This window comes from Camellia sinensis, chromosome 4, assembly GCF_055761805.1.
Source record: "Camellia sinensis isolate YWXY chromosome 4, ASM5576180v1, whole genome shotgun sequence".
NCBI lineage: Eukaryota > Viridiplantae > Streptophyta > Magnoliopsida > Ericales > Theaceae > Camellia > Camellia sinensis.
In genome coordinates this window covers 75727473-75734534 of record NC_138964.1, presented here as the reverse complement: position 1 = coordinate 75734534, position 7062 = coordinate 75727473, and positions in this window count along the sequence as shown.

Sequence of the window (7062 nt, the reverse complement as noted above, 5' to 3'; positions counted from 1 at the left end):
CATGCATGTGGGAGATGCTCATCATTCTCAACTTAGATGGTACAAATGGTGACTACAATATGAGCTTTACCCAAAACTCCACATGAATCATGTGTTTCAAGCTCAAACATGCAAATTCAAAGTAATTTCTTACATGCATGAGTTCTAAGACTTCAATCTCAACAAAAATCAACTCATTACATGTTCTTGATCACAAACAACCCTTGAACTTACAAATTACAAGTAAGAGTTCATGAAATCACTTACCTAAGAGCTTCAACACCCAAGCTCTAGCCAAATCCTGAGCTAGATCTTCAAATTCCCAAGTCTTGAGCCCAAATTACACAAATCTCTCCCTTTTTCTCTCCATGGCCGGCCTCTCTCTCACTCTCAATTGTCTAACTCAGATTTTGAGTTTTAAGAGAGCTAAAGGAGAGTGCAATACAAATATACAACAAGCCCCACTAACAAATATTTTAATATAAAGTAATGGGGTACTTAATTTCTCAATTTAATCAGTTTAAATTGACCAGAATCAAATTTCAATTAAATTTCACCGTAGGCCCTAAAAATTATGCCAACCACAATGGCATAATCAATTTCGGGTTCCGTGGCCGATAAGGCCCTCAATTAAATTTCCGAAGTGGTAAAATCAGACAGATATTCCTACGGTGAACAGATAGAAATTCAAAACCACATATTTTCACATAATGGCATACAAAACCATAACAAACACATAATCACATCTTATTAAGGACCAATTAACATATTACGGGACAGGGGTATTACAGACACCACGCCCGAACAGCTGGTGGGCCTAGTCTTTTCGGGAGGAGCTACCCCGATGTTGACCTTTTCTGACAAAGAACTGCCACCTGAGGGTGCGAACCATAACAAGCCACTCTACATCTCCGTGGAGTGCAGAGATAAATGGATACCCGTGGTGCTTGTCGACACAGGGTCTGCCATCAACGTCTGTCCGGCAAGGACAGCCTACGCGATCGGTTTGAAAATCGCGGACTTCGTGCCAACGGCCCAGGTGATTCGGGCGTATGACAACACAAGCCGGGAAGTAATGGGAACAGTTAAGATTTAAACAAAGGTTGGGCCGGGACAGCATGAGATAGATTTCCATGTCTTGGAGGTTCCTGCAACTTTCAACCTGCTTTTGGGGCGGCCGTGGCTGCATCAGGTAAAGGCGGTCTCCTCCACCCTACATCAAGTGGTGAAATACCCCTATGGGAAGGGAGTAGCCATTGTTTTCGGAAACTCAATAATTCATCCGCCGTCGGAGGTATCTACGCCTGTTCTAGAAATCGAGCACGGTATGGAAGATGTGTTCATATCAGGTTTTACCTTGGCTGAGGCTCGGGTTGTACAGGATATCATGGCAGCTAATGAAGGGGTATATGTCAGTGCTCAAGCAGTCTATCTCATGAACAAGCTCCAACACATCCCCGGGATGGGACTGGGAAAGAGCGGCCGGAAAGGCGTCGCAGCATTGGCCGAAGTGCCACACAACCCTTATACCTTCGGATTGGGTTATCTACCCACCAAAGAGGACTGGATAAGGAAAGGAAAGGAAATGGCCGGAAGAGCCAGAGCAAAACAGATGGGGAAGCCCTTTGACTTAATGCACCGACCCATTCAGGGTTCCCTAAACGGACGCTTCGTCCGGGAGGGGGAGGACTTTCCGTTCTGTGGCTTCCCAGAGCCGTGGCTGAACGCGGAAAGGAAGCGCGTGCCAGGGTTTGAGATTTTCTTTGATCTACAGTTACCTGGGGATGACATTGCTGAAAAGCAGACAGACCCATTAGCCGAGGCTGAGCAAAGTAAGGAAGTGCAGTCTGAGGACGCTGAAAATGAAATGAGGGTAGCACTGGCATGTCTACTTTCAGATCCTCCGATCGAACAGAAGTGCTTGGGGGACAACTTCTCGGTATGCATGATCGGGAATGAAACGGCTACGGGCCTACCATCAACTATTTTGGATGCATCTATCGCACCCACTCTCGTCCAGCAATATGAAGAGGGATTTTTATCAAGCAGCACCGGGTCAGGTAGTGAGCCGGAATCTGATTCCACCGAGTCTTGTGAGTCGGAATCAGGTTTCAGCTCAACTGAGTCTGAGTCCGGTATTCCTGGGGGTGATAACCCGGATGCCACAGTCCTGTCTAGGTCGTCATTTTCTTTTTCTTTTGAGTCTGTTGTAACAGAAGAATCGGACGACTTGGAAGCATTTAATGAGAATGATGTGGATATGGTTTCTGAGTATTTTTCTGTGCCTTTGATTTATTGCCTAAATCAGGATTTTCAAAATTTTGATGAAAACGACGAGGAAGAAATTCCTCCGGTTTTGCAACGATTAATTGATCAAGAGCAGGAAAGATTTGTTAAACCCTTAATGGATGAAATCACTACTGTGAATGTTGGTACTGAGAAGGACCCACAGCTGGTCCAGATCGGGTCCACGTTGTCTTCGGAGGAACGCAAGCGCTTAGTCGCTTTATTAAAAGATTTCAAAGACGTTTTCGCGTGGTCCTACGAAGACATGCCTGGAATCGATCCTGAGATTGTACAGCACCGGATCCCTCTTGACCCCGAGGCCCGACCGATCAAACAGAAGCTCGGAAGGATTCGTCCGGACTGGGCCATCAAAATTAAGGAAGAGGTCACCAAGCAAATCGATGCAGGCTTCCTGTTAGTATCCGAATACCCGACTTGGTTGGCCAACATTGTTCCAGTACCGAAGAAGGATGGCAAGATCCGAGTATACGTGGATTTCAGGGATTTGAACAGAGCTAGTCCGAAGGACGACTTTTCCTTGCCACATATTGATGAGTTGGTAGATTTTACAGTGGGGCGTGCTTTGCTCTCGTTCATGGATGGTTTCTCAGGCTACAATCAAATAGTGATGGCACCCGAAGACCGGGAGAAGACTGCTTTCACCACCCTGTGGGGGACATACTGTTACACAGTGATGCCGTTTGGGTTGAAGAATGCTGGAGCCACATATCAACGGGCTGCAACCACAATATTGCATGATATGATCCACAAAGAGGTTGAGGTGTACGTGGATGACATGATTGTCAAGTCCAAAGAAAGAGAAGGCCACTACACCGCCTTGCAAAAGTTCTTCCAAAGGATCAGAGAATTTCGGTTGTGGCTAAATCCTCAGAAGTGTACGTTCAGTGTTACAGCGGGAAAAATGCTGGGATTTCTGATTACACAAAGGGGCATCGAGGTCGATCCTTCAAAAATCAAGGCCATCTTAGAAATGCCACCACCAAGGACTGAAAAGGAGGTGCGAGGCTTTCTAGGTAAAGTGAAATTCATAAGACGGTTCATTTCAAAATTAACCTTGACTTGTGAACCACTCTTTGGTCTCCTGAAAAAAGGAAAGAAATTCCAATGGGACGGCCGATGTCAAGCAGCTTTTGAACAGATCAAAGAATATTTACAGAACCCGCCCGTGTTATCGCCGCCAGAGCAGGGGAGACCGTTGATATTGTATCTTTCAGTAACTGAGACTACCATGGGCTGCATGCTCGCACAAGAGTCAGAGGACAAAGTGGAAAGGGCCATCTACTATCTAAGCAAGAAGATGCTGGATTACGAGACCCGCTACACTCCGCTGGAGAAGGCTTGTTTGGCCTTGGTATGGGCTACCAGGAAACTGCGGCACTACCTGTTAGCTCACTCTGTAATGTTGGTTTCACGCTTGGATCCCATCAAATATCTTTTCGAGAAACCGGCACTTACGGGTAGGCTAGCTCGTTGGCTGCTGTTGCTTTCTGAATTTGATATGAAGTATGTGATACGCAAGTCAGTAAAAGGAAGAGCGGTAGCGGAGTTCCTTGCCGACCACCCGGTTGAAGGGGATGAGGCGGTTGAGTACCTATTCCCAGATGAAGCCATTCTGCACATCGAAGATGAAACTTGGACGATGTACTTTGACGAAGCGTCAAACCAGTACGGGTATGGGATAGGAGTGTTGTTGATAGCGCCTGACGATTCCCGTATCCCTTTAGCATTCAAGCTCCGATTCAAAGTCTCGAACAATGAAGCAGAATATGAGGCATGTATTGCCGGCCTAGAAGCAGCCCTAGAACTAGGGGCAAGGCGGTTGGACGTCATTGGGGACTCGAACCTTGTTGTGTCTCAGGCAAAAGGAGACTGGAAAGTCAAAGAAGAAAAAATGATAATTTACCACCAGACCTTGGACTTGTTAATTCCTCGGTTTGAGAAGCTAACTTTCACCCACCTAGTGAGAGAGAATAACAGGTTCGCAGATTCACTAGCAACTCTATCTTCCATGATAGACATCCCGTCCGGAGTCCGGATGCGTCCAGTTCTCATTGATCAGAAGTTTGTGCCGGCGTATGAATCAATCGCTGCCATAGACGAAGTTCAGGATGATAACCCCTGGTATTACGACATTTGGAACTTCTTGGAGAAGGAAGCATATCTGCTAGGGGTAAATGCCAAGGATAAAAGGGCAATCAGAAGAATGGCCGTTCAGTTCATCATCTGTGGAGGTAAGCTATATAAGAGAGGCCATCTGGGAATGCACAAGCTATGTGTCGAAGCCGAAGAATCGAAGCGCCTGATGGAGGCCATCCATGGAGGAGAGTGCGGTGCGCACATGAACGGAGTAATGCTAGCACGGAAGATCCTCAGATAGGGTTACTACTGGTCCACCATGGAGGAGGATTGCATTAGTTTTGTTCGGCGATACCACAAATGCCAGATCCATGCAAACCGCATGAACATCCCGCCGTCAAAACTGTACAACATGACTTCGCCATGGCCATTTTCAGTTTGGGGAATTGACGTGATCGAGGCAGTTACTCTGAAGGGATCGAATGGGCATGAGTTCATCCTAGTCGCGATAGATTACTTTACAAAATGGGTCGAGTCCCAATCATACGCGGTGTTGAAGGCATCGCACGTTGTAAAGTTTATCAGAAACAACATCATCTGTCGCTACGGGGTCCCAAACGAGATTATTTCGGATAATGGTTCCCACTTTAAGAAGGAAGTAATTGACTTGTTGGAGAAATATAACGTGGCTTTTCATAAGTCATCCACATACCAGCCGCAAACCAACGGAGCAGTTGAGGCCGCCAACAAGAACATCAAGCATATCCTGCAGAAGATGGTGGAAACCTACCGTGATTGGCCAGATAAGCTGCCATTTGCTCTGTGGGGCTACAGGACTTCAATTAGAACTTCTACCGGAGTGACTCCGTATTCATTAGTTTATGGGATGGAGGTCGTTCTACCTATCGAAGTTGAGGTTCCGTCATTACGAGTATTGGCTGAGTGTCAAATAGCCGAAGCAGATTGGCAGCAGAGCAGGTTTGAGGAACTCATGCTCTTTGATGTGAGAAGACTGAAAGCACTGTACCATGTTCAAGGTTATCAACGCAGAATTGCCCGGGCTTTCGACAAGAAAGTTAAGTCCAGGAATCTAAAGGAAGGAGATTTGATGCTCAAAGATAACCGAGCTCCCATCCACGACCCAAGGGGCAAGTTCAGACCTAATTGGACTGGTCCCTACATCATCAAAGCTATCTGGTCAGGTGGAGCTGTGGTTCTGATGGACCTAGATGGCCTGGAATTTTCCCAACCGATCAACATGGACAAGTTGAAGAAATATTACCCTTGAGAGGCTCGCTAGGCCGAAAACCCGAAAGGGCGACCTAGGCAAAAGTCAGAGCATAGAAAATTAGAAAATATAAAAACTGAGCTCGCAAGGTTGAAAACCCGCAAAGGGCGACCTTGCATAAAAGGAGAGTGAAAATACTCGAGTGAACCTAAGCCTGAACTACGTAAGGCTTGATTCCCATCTTTGGGATACGTAGGCAACTTCATCCTGGAGTTCAGCCATAACCCTTTTCCCCGATCAACTTTGTCCATTTGATCATCTCGGTCATCTTTGTCTATTCAGCATTCAAGGGTTTGGTTATGATCTCTGGTGCAGCGCTCTTCAGACTAGGGGCAACTTTCCAGTTGCAGAGATCCGGGGTTGTGCATCTCGGTGACAGATCTCAGGCGTGTCCAGTTCTGATCCACATCGAAAATGATTTTGAGAAGTTTTAATAAAAGCTGACTTTGTTCAAAATAATCTTTTTACAACTTTGATCTTTTTTGGACCAAAGCGGCAAATTTTTAGTACCATAACCTTCAATTTCATTGATTTCAAAACAGAGTCCTCCTGCTCTTGCATACAATCGAAGTTGCTTTTTATTACATTCATAAAGAAAACTTGAAAGTACTAATAAAGCAATAAATCCGGGGCATAGTCAAGTCAGGTGCTCCTGCGCCCCCTCCCAGAGCTGGTCGAAGCCTCCGATACCAAGATGGGCCCGACCTGTGCCTCCTCATTGAGCCAATCCAAGCACTCATCAGACAAAGTGCAACTGAAAGTAGGAGCGGGGGCCAAGAGTTCTCTCATCCTCCACGCGGTGGCCTGCCAAGCAAGCTGTGCACCTCGGGCTGGGAATGTAGCAGGATACTCTATCCCCTCTGGCGGGCAGGTCTGATCATGGCCAAATTGGCATCGAATCCGGAATGGGAAGTAGAATGCATAGTGAGTGAGACCAACCAATTGAATCCCAATCTGCCGGGGCATATTGTAACTCATTGCTGGAAGGCTCAGCCAAGGGCACCGCCAAGCAATACGGTCTGCGGACAAGTGCCACATCCAAGCGAACCACCATCCCTCATCAAGGGCATTGACTAGACGGTACCGGAAGAAGTAGCTGCGAGCTGAATACGCTGGGCAAGAGTCCATGACCTGCAATTTGTCCATCAACCATACCTGGGAAGGGATGAAAAATGAGAGAATAAAGAATAGAGAGATGTACAAGGAAAGAAAAGTGAGAATAGGGTTTTGTGAGAAAAGACCGAGCTTGAGGGCCGAGTGATGTGAGCAATGCAAATGTGAGGTTGGGTGGGAAACATTACCTGTAGTAATAGTGGACTCCCTGCTAATCTGGTCGTCTCATGACGATAAAAGGCGTCTAAGCCCATCAACGTCTCAGCCAGAGTCATGGCAATACAGCTCTTGCCCTCCTT